Source organism: Eleutherodactylus coqui, chromosome 1, assembly GCF_035609145.1.
Source record: "Eleutherodactylus coqui strain aEleCoq1 chromosome 1, aEleCoq1.hap1, whole genome shotgun sequence".
In the NCBI taxonomy this organism is placed as follows: Eukaryota; Metazoa; Chordata; class Amphibia; order Anura; family Eleutherodactylidae; genus Eleutherodactylus; species Eleutherodactylus coqui.
The window spans coordinates 20,190,576-20,203,544 of NC_089837.1; the positions used below are offsets into that span (position 1 = coordinate 20,190,576).

The 12,969-nt window shown below is 62.2% G+C and overlaps 1 protein-coding gene across 7 annotated transcripts in view; it reads right to left on the reverse strand.

The window, feature by feature from the left end:
• OTOF (otoferlin) overlaps nt 1–12,969 on the reverse strand; it is a 362,878-nt gene that overhangs the window by 166,633 nt on the left and 183,276 nt on the right. The gene's annotated exons all lie outside the window — the stretch shown is intronic.

The window sequence follows — 12,969 nt, forward strand, 5'->3', positions numbered from 1 at the left end:
GATAATCGTTGTGTCTAAACGCGCGGTCATCGTGCACTGTTCGTGCATGATTCGCTCATCATTGTCTTTCAGCTAGCTGAGTCTTATCAGTGCCACTTGCTGAGTTCTCAGCAGGATACTGCTAATACTATTGTTTCAGCTGCTATCCTGCTTGGAGAACACAGCCGGAGTATGCAGAAGACAGCTCTCCAGCTGTGTTTTGTATACCCCGCTCGGAGCGCTTAGCTGGATATCAGCTGTGCGCTCCATGAACACAGCAGTAGTATGCAGAAGACAGCGTTCCAGATGTGTTCTGTAATCCTCGCTCGGAGTGCTCAGCTGGATACCAGCTGTGCGCTCCTTGAACACAGCAGTTCTCGGAGTGCCTAAATGCACACAATGATTATTGCTAAAAAGATTGCCTTTGAGCGATAATTGTTGTGTGTAAATGGGCCTTAAGAGATGCTATCCTGGAGGACCTCAAGGAAAATAGCTGTATAACTCAGTATCAGCACGGGTTTATGGGAGACTTCTCCTGTCAGACCAACCTGATCAGCTCTTACGATGCACTGTGGCTGTGAATGCTGGGGGGTCCGGGGGGCCTGTGTGGTTCTCCTATGGGGTGCAGGGCCGCCCAGTGGAGTGGAATATGGCGTCACTAATAGGTTGTAAGCCTGCATGATGCAGTACACGTACTATTTGGCCAGACGCCCTGTGTGGAATGCTATATCCACTATGTGGAATGCTATATCTGTGCTACATCCACGCAGAAAATCGCACACATCTGCAACCGACTGCGTCCATACGCAATTTATTTCCACGATGGATCGCGGGTCTTTCGTAGTGGATGCCCACATGTGGAATCCGACCAGTTCGTGTGAGCAAGGAAGTGTGTGAGGGGATGGTCATCAGTACCTTCACCTGTGCGGCGGCTCCTCTATATAGCAGGCTGGCTGTCTGCATGCTGGGAGTTGTGGTGCTTCTACCTCCCCCTCAGTACATTGCTGAGTATACGGCCATTTCAGACGCCTCTGCATTATGCCAGTCGCGGCATTGGCTGCCCATCCACTGCAGAACTAAATTTAAACTCCTCTACCTCACTCACAAAGCTCTGCATGGTGCTGCGCCACCATACATCGCCTCCCTACTGTCAGTATACCACCCAGCCCGCTCACTCCGATCGGCTAACACCCTCAGACTAAACACCCCTGTAATACGAACCTCTCATGCTCGCCTACAGGACTTCACCAGAGCAGCACCCATCCTCTGGAACGCTCTACCCCAAGGCATCCGGACAATTCCCGATGCACGAAATTTCAGACGTGCCTTAAAAACGCACCTCTTCAGGGAAGCGTACCAAATCTCCTGACCTAGTCCCTCGCCCCTCCCTATGGTGCTCCACCCTGTTTGCCTTCTGATAAATGCTCTGTACATAATATTTCCTACTGCCTGTTTCCCCACCCCCTGCACCTCCTGTACCACCCCCAACCCATTTGTGTCTAACCCAATGTACCTTATATTGTAATTGTTGTATTGTTTTGCATTTATCCATGCCTGAAAGCGCTGCGGAATAAGTTGGCGCCATACAAATAAAGATTATTATTATATTATTATTATTTGTCTTTATAGTACGGCGTACGACGCTGGAGTACACAGTATTACCACTAAATGTCACCGATGGTACAAGCGCCCCGAGAGGGGAGGAGACATACGCCCCCAACAACGCGGAACACAGTGACGGGATACCAGTTATTGGCGTGGGACGTCCGGTTTACGTTTACGTGACATTTAAAGTCTCCGCACCTCTTATGAAGCGAAAGCGCTAATTAACCCCTGCGATTAGAGAATGCTGTCTGTGCCTCCGTCTGTCATCGCCGCGCCGTCCTGACCCTCCCAACCGCAACGTGTATAACGCAGAAAAAAACCGCAGCATGTCTCAGGGCTCATCAGCACGGGCGTATACAGCTACGGTCCGGAGATACACCGTGCATAATACAGAGAGGAACGGCGCATAATACGGAGATACACCGCGCATAATACAGAGAGGAACGGCGCATTTACTGGGAATTCGGATTTTTACACTATATTACATAAGTATTTACTGCGGATTTACATGCAAAAAAAGGCCAGAAGGTCCGACAGCACCCCCTCCCCACACAACTGGCACACAACCCTCCCCCCACACAACCCCTCCCCTCACCCCTCCCCGCACACAACCCTCCCCTCACACCTCCCCGCACACAACCCTCCCCCCACACAACCCCTCCCCTCACCCCTCCCCGCACACAACCCTCCCCTCACACCTCCCCGCACACAACCCTCCCCTCACACCTCCCCGCACACAACCCTCCCCTCCCCACACAACTAGCACACAACCCTCCCTCCACACAACTAGCACACAACCCTCACCCCACACAACCCCTCCCCTCACCCCACCCCACCCCACCCCGCACACAACCCTCCCCTCACCCCTCCCCGCACACAACCCACCCATCCCCACACACAACCCCTCCCCTCACACAACCCCTCCCCCCCACCCCTCCCCGCACACAACCCCCCCTCACCCCGCCCCGCACACAACCCTCCCCTCACAACCCCTCCCCTCACACAACCCTCCCCGCACACAACCCCTCTCCCCCCTCCCCGCACACAACCCCTCTCCCCCTGCCTGCACACAACCCTTCCGCCACCCCTCACCGCACACAACCCCTCCCCTTAACCCTCCCCGCACACAACCCTCCCCCCCCGCACACAGCCCCTCCCCCCCACACACAAACCCCTCCCCGCACACAACCCCCCACACCCCTCCCCGCACACAACCCCTCCCCCCCCCCCCACACACACAAACCCCTCCCCGCACACAACCCCTCCCCTCACCCCTCCCCGCACACAACCCTCCCCCCACCCCGCCCCGCACACAACCCCTCCCCCCCCACACACACAAACCCCTCCCCGCACACAACCCCTCCCCTCACACAACCCTCCCCTCACACCTCCCCGCACACAACCCACCCCTCCCCACACAACTAGCACACAACCCTCCCTCCACACAACTAGCACACAACCCTCACCCCACACAACCCCTCCCCTCACCCCACCCCACCCCGCACACAACCCTCCCCTCACCCCTCCCCGCACACAACCCACCCATCCCCACACACAACCCCTCCCCTCACCTCACACAACCCCCCCTCACCCCGCCCCGCACACAACCCTCCCCTCACCCCGCCCCACACACAACCCCTCCCCTCACACAACCCTCCCCGCACACAACCCCTCTCCCCCCTCCCCGCACACAACCCCTCTCCCCCTCCCTGCACACAACCCTTCCGCCACCCCTCACCGCACACAACCCCTCCCCTTAACCCTCCCCGCACACAACCCTCCCCCCCCCGCACACAGCCCCTCCCCCCCACACACAAACCCCTCCCCGCACACAACCCCCCCACAACCCCTCCCCGCACACAACCCCTCCCCCCCCCCACACACAAACCCCTCCCCGCACACAACCCCTCCCCTCACCCCTCCCCGCACACAACCCTCCCCCCACCCCGCCCCGCACACAACCCCTCCCCCCCCACACACAAACCCCTCCCCGCACACAACCCCTCCCCTCACACAACACTCCCCCCACCCCGCCCCGCACACAACCCCCCCCCACACCCCCCCACACCCGCCCCGCTCACAACCCTCCCCCCACCCCTCCCCGCACACAGCCCCAGCCTGCACACAACCCCACCCCGCCCGCACACAACCCCCCCCCCACACCCGCCCCGCTCACAACCCTCCCCCCACCCCTCCCCGCACACAACCCCACACACAAGCCTCCCCCCACCCCTCCCTGCACACAACCCCGCACACAAGCCTCCCCCCACCCCTCCCCGCACACAACCCCCCCCCCCACCCCTCCCCGCACACAACCCCCCCCCCCACCCCTCCCCGCACACAACCCCCCCCACCCCTCCCCGCACACAACCCCCACCCCTCCCCGCACACAACCCCCCCCCCACCCCTCCCCGCACACAACCCCCCCCACCCCTCCCTGCACACAACCCCCCCCCACCCCTCCCTGCACACAACCCCCCCCCCCCCCCCACCCCTCCCGGCACACAACCCCGCACACAACCCCCGCACACAAGCCTCCCCCCACCCCTCCCCGCACACAACCCCCGCACACAAGCCTCCCCCCACCCCTCCCCGCACACAACCCCGCACACAAGCCTCCCCCCACCCCTCCCTGCACACAACCCCGCACACAAGCCTCCCCCCACCCCTCCCCGCACACAACCCCCCCCCACACCCCTCCCCGCACACAACCCCCCCCCCCCCACCCCTCCCCGCACACAACCCCCCACCCCCACCCCTCCCCGCACACAACCCCCCCCCCCCCCCCACCCCTCCCCGCACACAACCCCCCCCCCCCACCCCTCCCCGCACACAACCCCCCCCCCCCACCCCTCCCCGCACACAACCCCCCCCCCCCCCCCACCCCTCCCCGCACACAACCCCCCCCCCCCCCCCCCCCACCCCTCCCCGCACACAACCCCCCCCCCCCCCCCACCCCTCCCCGCACACAACCCCCCCCCCCCACCCCCCCCCACCCCTCCCCGCACACAACCCCCCCCCCCCCCCCCACCCCTCCCCGCACACAACCCCCCCCCCCCACCCCTCCCCGCACACACCCCCCCCCCCCCCCACCCCTCCCCGCACACAACCCCCCCCCCCCCCACCCCTCCCCGCACACAACCCCCCCCCCCCCCCCCCCACCCCTCCCCGCACACAACCCCACACACAAGCCTCCCCCCCACCCCTCCCCGCACACAACACCCCCACCCCCTCCCTGCACACAACCCTCCCCCCACCCCTCTCCGCCTATTCACACAATCCTGTTTACTTTAGGCCTCATGCCTGCAGTCAGATTTGGTGTGCGGGAGCCTGCTGCGGTGGCGTCCTCACGGACCCCTGTACTTGTGGGTTTTCTGTACTGCGGACTGTCCGCACGGCTCGCCATCGGACAAGCGCCGTACAGATTTTTTTTTTTAATCTCCTGCTTTCCCCCAGCATCCGCAGCGGACAGACGGGCCGCGGATCGGACGGCTTCTATTGACTTCATGGCAGTCTTCTGGCGTGGCGGGGATAAGGTGACCTGCTTTGGGACCCTGTGTCCTGCTCTCCGCTGGGACCCCAGCGGGACCGCCATTTGTCCCACTTCTGGGGTGTCTGGTTATGAAGAAGGTGGCTACCAGCTGGGCTGCTGGGTTATCACACACTGGCAGCAGTGCCGGGGAGCGCCGACAGCGGGAAGCCAGCGGAGGAGGTGAGGGGGAGCGCTGCATAGTGTGACATCCGCTGCGGGTCCGCGCCTCATGGCCAATCAGTGCTGGGGAGCGCTGACAGCGGGAAGCCAGCGGAGGAGGTGAGGGGGAGCGCTGCATAGTGTGACATCAGCTGCGGGTCCGCGTCTCATGGCCAATCAGTGCCGGGGAGCGCTGACAGCGGGAAGCCAGCGGAGGAGGTGAGGGGGAGCGCCGCATAGTGTGACATCCGCTGCGGGTCCGCGCCTCATGGCCAATCAGTGCCGGGGAGCGCTGACAGTGGGAAGCCAGTGGAGGAGGTGAGGGGGAGCACCGTGTGACATCCGCTGCGGGTCCGCGTCTCATGGCCAATCAGTGCCGGGGAGCGCTGACAGTGGGAAGCCAGTGGAGGAGGTGAGGGGGAGCGCTGCATAGTGTGACATCCGCTGCGGGTCCGCGCCTCATGGCCAATCAGTGCCGGGGAGCGCTGACAGTGGGAAGCCAGTGGAGGAGGTGAGGGGGAGCGCCGCATAGTGTGACATCCGCTGTGGGTCCGCGTCTCATGGCCAATCAGTGCCGGGGAGCACTGACAGCGGGAAGCCAGCGGAGGAGGTGAGGGGGAGCGCCGCATAGTGTGACATCCGCTGCGGGTCCGCGCCTCATGGCCAATCAGTGCCGGGGAGCGCTGACAGCGGGAAGCCAGCGGAGGTGAGGGGGGAGCGCCGTGTGACATCCGCTGCGGGTCCGTGTCTCATGGCCAATCAGTGCCAGGGAGCGCTGACAGCGGGAAGCCAGCGGAGGAGGTGAGGGGGAGCACCGTGTGACATCAGCTGCGGATACGCGTCTCATGGCCAATCAGTGCCGGGGAGCGCTGACAGCGGGAAGCCAGCGGAGGAGGTGAGGGGGAGCGCCGCATAGTGTGACATCCGCTGCGGGTCCGCGTCTCATGGCCAATCAGTGCCCCGCCAGCGCTGACAGCGGGGAGCCAGCGGAGGAGGTGAGGGGGAGCGCTGTGTGACATCAGCTGCGGGTCCGCGCCTCATGGCCAATCAGTGCCGGGGAGCGCTGACAGCGGGAAGCCAGCGGAGGAGGTGAGGGGGAGCGCCGCATAGTGTGACATCCGCTGCGGGTCCGCGTCTCATGGCCAATCAGTGCCGGGGAGTGCTGACAGCGGGGAGCCAGTGGAGGAAGTGCGCCGCATAGTGTGACATCCGCTGCGGGTCCGCGTCTCATGGCCAATCAGTGCCGGGGAGTGCTGACAGCGGGGAGCCAGCGGTGGAGGTGAGGAGGAGCGCCGCATAGTGTGACATCAGCTGCGGGTCCGCGTCTCATGGCCAATCAGTGCCGGGGAGCGCTGACAGCGGGAAGCCAGCGGAGGAGGTGAGGGGGAGCGCCGCATAGTGTGACATCCGCTGCGGGTCCGCGTCTCATGGCCAATCAGTGCCGGGGAGTGCTGACAGCGGGGAGCCAGCGGAGGAGGTGCGCCGCATAGTGTGACATCCGCTGCGGGTCCGCGCCTCATGGCCAATCAGTGCCGGGGAGCGCTGACAGCGGGAAGCCAGCGGAGGAGGTGAGGGGGAGCGCCGCATAGTGTGACATCCGCTGCGGGTCCGCGTCTCATGGCCAATCAGTGCCGGGGAGCACTGACAGCGGGAAGCCAGCGGAGGAGGTGAGGGGGAGCACCGTGTGACATCAGCTGCGGATACGCGTCTCATGGCCAATCAGTGCCGGGGAGCGCTGACAGCGGGAAGCCAGCGGAGGAGGTGAGGGGGAGCGCCGCATAGTGTGACATCCGCTGCGGGTCCGCGTCTCATGGCCAATCAGTGCCCGCCAGCGCTGACAGCGGGGAGCCAGCGGAGGAGGTGAGGGGGAGCGCTGTGTGACATCAGCTGCGGGTCCGCGCCTCATGGCCAATCAGTGCCGGGGAGCGCTGACAGCGGGAAGCCAGCGGAGGAGGTGAGGGGGAGCGCCGCATAGTGTGACATCCGCTGCGGGTCCACGTCTCATGGCCAATCAGTGCCGGGGAGTGCTGACAGCGGGGAGCCAGTGGAGGAAGTGCGCCGCATAGTGTGACATCCGCTGCGGGTCCGCGTCTCATGGCCAATCAGTGCCGGGGAGTGCTGACAGCGGGGAGCCAGCGGTGGAGGTGAGGAGGAGCGCCGCATAGTGTGACATCAGCTGCGGGTCCGCATCTCATGGCCAATCAGTGCCGGGGAGCGCTGACAGCGGGAAGCCAGCAGAGGAGGTGAGGGGGAGCGCCGCATAGTGTGACATCCGCTGCGGGTCCGCGTCTCATGGCCAATCAGTGCCGGGGAGTGCTGACAGCGGGGAGCCAGCGGAGGAGGTGCGCCGCATAGTGTGACATCCGCTGCGGGTCCGCGCCTCATGGCCAATCAGTGCCGGGGAGCGCTGACAGCGGGAAGCCAGCGGAGGAGGTGAGGGGGAGCGCCGCATAGTGTGACATCCGCTGCGGGTCCGCGTCTCATGGCCAATCAGTGCCGGGGAGCGCTGACAGTGGGAAGCCAGTGGAGGAGGTGAGGGGGAGCGCTGCATAGTGTGACATCCGCTGCGGGTCCGCGCCTCATGGCCAATCAGTGCCGGGGAGCGCTGACAGTGGGAAGCCAGTGGAGGAGGTGAGGGGGAGCGCCGCATAGTGTGACATCCGCTGTGGGTCCGCGTCTCATGGCCAATCAGTGCCGGGGAGCACTGACAGCGGGAAGCCAGCGGAGGAGGTGAGGGGGAGCGCCGCATAGTGTGACATCCGCTGCGGGTCCGCGCCTCATGGCCAATCAGTGCCGGGGAGCGCTGACAGCGGGAAGCCAGCGGAGGTGAGGGGGAGCGCCGTGTGACATCCGCTGCGGGTCCGTGTCTCATGGCCAATCGGTGCCAGGGAGCGCTGACAGCGGGAAGCCAGCGGAGGAGGTGAGGGGGAGCACCGTGTGACATCAGCTGCGGATACGCGTCTCATGGCCAATCAGTGCCGGGGAGCGCTGACAGCGGGAAGCCAGCGGAGGAGGTGAGGGGGAGCGCCGCATAGTGTGACATCCGCTGCGGGTCCGCGTCTCATGGCCAATCAGTGCCCGCCAGCGCTGACAGCGGGGAGCCAGCGGAGGAGGTGAGGGGGAGCGCTGTGTGACATCAGCTGCGGGTCCGCGCCTCATGGCCAATCAGTGCCGGGGAGCGCTGACAGCGGGAAGCCAGCGGAGGAGGTGAGGGGGAGCGCCGCATAGTGTGACATCCGCTGCGGGTCCACGTCTCATGGCCAATCAGTGCCGGGGAGTGCTGACAGCGGGGAGCCAGTGGAGGAAGTGCGCCGCATAGTGTGACATCCGCTGCGGGTCCGCGTCTCATGGCCAATCAGTGCCGGGGAGTGCTGACAGCGGGGAGCCAGCGGTGGAGGTGAGGAGGAGCGCCGCATAGTGTGACATCAGCTGCGGGTCCGCGTCTCATGGCCAATCAGTGCCGGGGAGCGCTGACAGCGGGAAGCCAGCGGAGGAGGTGAGGGGGAGCGCCGCATAGTGTGACATCCGCTGCGGGTCCGCGTCTCATGGCCAATCAGTGCCGGGGAGTGCTGACAGCGGGGAGCCAGCGGAGGAGGTGCGCCGCATAGTGTGACATCCGCTGCGGGTCCGCGCCTCATGGCCAATCAGTGCCGGGGAGCGCTGACAGCGGGAAGCCAGCGGAGGAGGTGAGGGGGAGCGCCGCATAGTGTGACATCCGCTGGGGGTCCGCGTCTCATGGCCAATCAGTGCCGGGGAGCGCTGACAGCGGGGAGCCAGCGGAGGAGATGAGGGGGAGCGCTGTGTGACATCAGCTGCGGGTCCGCGCCTCATGGCCAATCAGTGCCGGGGAGCGCTGACAGCGGGAAGCCAGCGGAGGAGGTGAGGGGGAGCGCCGCATAGTGTGACTTCCGCTGCGGGTCCACGTCTCATGGCCAATCAGTGCTGGGGAGTGCTGACAGCGGGGAGCCAGCGGAGGAAGTGCGCCGCATAGTGTGACATCCGCTGCGGGTCCGCGTCTCATGGCCAATCAGTGCCGGGGAGTGCTGACAGCGGGGAGCCAGCGGTGGAGGTGAGGGGGAGCGCCGCATAGTGTGACATCCGCTGCGGGTCCGCGTCTCATGGCCAATCAGTGCCGGGGAGCGCTGACAGCGGGAAGCCAGCGGAGGAGGTGAGGGGGAGCGCCGCATAGTGTGACATCCGCTGCGGGTCCGCGTCTCATGGCCAATCAGTGCCGGGGAGCGCAGACAGCGGGAAGCCAGCGGAGGAGGTGAGGGGGAGCGCCGCATAGTGTGACATCCGCTGCGGGTCCGCGTCTCATGGCCAATCAGTGCCGGGGAGTGCTGACAGTGGGGAGCCAGCGGAGGAGGTGAGGGGGAGCGCCGCATAGTGTGACATCCGCTGCGGGTCCGCGCCTCATGGCCAATCAGTGCCGGGGAGCGCTGACAGCGGAAAGCCAGCGGAGGAGGTGAGGGGGAGCGCCGCATAGTGTGACATCCGCTGCGGGTCCGCGTCTCATGGCCAATCAGTGCCGGGGAGCGCTGACAGCGGGGAGCCAGCGGAGGAGGTGAGGGGGAGCGCTGTGTGACATCAGCTGCGGGTCCGCGCCTCATGGCCAATCAGTGCCGGGGAGCGCGGACAGCGGGAAGCCAGCGGAGGAGGTGAGGGGGAGCGCCGCATAGTGTGACATCCGCTGCGGGTCCGCGCCTCATGGCCAATCAGTGCCGGGGAGCGCTGACAGCGGAAAGCCAGCGGAGGAGGTGAGGGGGAGCGCCGCATAGTGTGACATCCGCTGCGGGTCCGCGTCTCATGGCCAATCAGTGCCGGGGAGTGCTGACAGCGGGGAGCCAGCGGAGGAGGTGAGGGGGAGCGCCGCATAGTGTGACATCCGCTGCGGGTCCGCGTCTCATGGCCAATCAGTGCCGGGGAGTGCTGACAGTGGGGAGCCAGCGGAGGAGGTGAGGGGGAGCGCCGCATAGTGTGACATCCGCTGCGGGTCCGCGCCTCATGGCCAATCAGTGCCGGGGAGCGCTGACAGCGGGAGGCCAGCGGAGGAGGTGAGGGGGAGCGCCGTGTGACATCAGCTGCGGGTCCGCGCCTCATGGCCAATCGATATCCGCAGCAACGGTCCAGATTGTGACGGTTCCTGGATGCAGACCTGCTGCGGTCTTCACTCGCTGTACATTTTATAGCGTTGGAGGTAAAATCATACACCATTTTAAGCCCCGCCTCTGACCACACCCATTTGCCTCTGACCACACCCATTTGCCTCTGAGCACACCCATTTCTCCCGCTTTGACCCTGGGAAAATCTGGTCACCTTAGGCGGGGATGAAGGGAGCGCTGCAGGGACTTCCGGCTGTTTCCAGGGGGGTCCAGTAGGATGGCGGTCGCCTTCGCAGAGTGAAGCCGGTGATGAGGAGCTGCAGGCCGAGTCCTCCTTCTGGCCGGAGTCTACAGTCACGTGGGGCGCCATTTCTGCTAGTTTTACCTCCTTCAGGGGTTCTTTGTCGCCGTCCTCCTGCTCCATCTTTTTGGCGATCCGCTGGTGTCGGTTATCAGTGGAGTCACGGATGGCCAGACACAAGATGGAGGACGATGGTAACCATGGCAACCAATCAGATTTGAGTACAGGTTAGAAAATGTAAGTAGCGAGGTGATTGGTTGCCATGGGCCTCTGGCTCCTCCCTCTTCTGGTTTTAATATCTTTGGTGCAGGAGTCTGAATGGTTGCCATGGTAACAGCATCAGTTGCTATACACGACGGACCATGAAGGGGGCGGGTGGGGGGTGTTTCCCATAGTAACCAGTCCTAAAAAGATTAAGTTTACAAAATCTGGTTGCTACGGGTGACGCTTCAACTTTTTGTCCTGAATACGAAAATTGCAGGACCTATAAACTCCCCGCTATTAGATAAGTATTAGCATAGGCCCCGCCCCCATGGACACGCCTTATTGTCGGACTGCGCTTGTTGATGGACACAGTGTCTCCTGAGGCCGTAAACCCAGTATGTTCACACGGCGCGGGTTTGCCGCAGACCCTCCGCACGGATAATCCGCAGCAGCAACAACGTGGATGAGCGCTTAGAAATGTCGTCCGCGCGCTGCGAACACAACCTGCCGCGGAAATTCACACGCGGAGCGGAATGTAAATCCGCAGCAGGTCGATTATAGCGCCGATACGCGGAAGATATTAATGTGCGGCCAAAATGCGCAGCAGGGACCGCGGATCTCACGGGGGAAATGCTGCAATTATGGCAAATTCCCAAATTTCGTTGAAAATTCTCTCGGTGTGAACGAACCCTGCGGGCGGCGGCGGCGACACACGGGCGGATCCATTTTCCTGCGCATTTGTCCACCTAAGATCCCCATAGAAGTCAATGGGGATGCGTAAATTAGGCACGCAGGGCGCGAGGAGGTGCGAGAACCACAAAGAACACATCTGGGACTCATTAAACTAATTAGTTGTTTCCGTGGGGGGGGGGGGCGCTGCTTTATTTGGCGCGCAAAAGTACAGTAAAATATGCCGAGATGCCATCGTGCATGAAGGGTGTGAATATTTGGGCACGGATCAGTCTCTCTGCCGTCGCCGCTTGTGGAGATCAGCGGCAATCTGCTGACTGATCGCATATTTACCGTCTCGGAGGAAGATTTAGATGACGGAGACGTTTTTTGCAGCTGTAAGGTTAATATTTTATAGTTACCATAGCAACACAAAAAGATGTAATTATTGCCCGAAAATAAATCGTCCGCAGCGGAGACGTAAATCCTGAAACTCACAGAGAGCGTATCACACATGAGAGGCTTAGATACTCTGCAGCAGAGCACCTTACATTACAGCAGACAGTATCACACAGGATAGGATTAGATACACAGCTCAGCAGACTGTATCACACAGGATAGGATTAGATACACGGATCAGCAGACAGCATCACACAGGAGAGGATTAGATACACAGCTCAGCAGGCAGTATCACACAGGATAGGATTAGATACACAGCTCAGCAGACAGCATCACACAGGATAGGATTAGATACACGGCTCAGCAGACTGTATCACACAGGATAGGATTACATACACGGATCAGCAGACAGCATCACACAGGAGAGGATTAGATACACAGCTCAGCAGGCAGTATCACACAGGATAGGATTAGATACACAGCTCAGCAGACAGCATCACACAGGATAGGATTAGATACACAGCTCAGCAGACAGTATCACACAGGATAGGATTAGATACACAGCTCAGCAGACAGTATCACACAGGATAGGATTAGATATACAGCTCAGCAGACGGTATCACACAGGATAGGATTAGATACACAGCTCACCAGGCAGTAGCACACAGGATAGGATTAGATACACGGATCAGCAGGCAGTATCACACAGGATAGGATTAGATACACAGCTCAGCAGACAGCATCACACAGGATAGGATTAGATACACAGCTCAGCAGACAGTATCACACGGGATAGGGTTAGATACACAGCTCAGCAGGTGGTATCACACAGGATAGGATTAGATACATGGCTCAGCAGACAGTATCACACAGGACAGGATTAGATACACAGCTCAGCAGATGGTATCACACAGGATAGGATTAGGTACACGGCTCAGCAGACAGTATCACACAGGATAGGATTAGATACACAGCTCAGCAGATGGTATCACACAGGATAGGATTAGATACACGGCTCA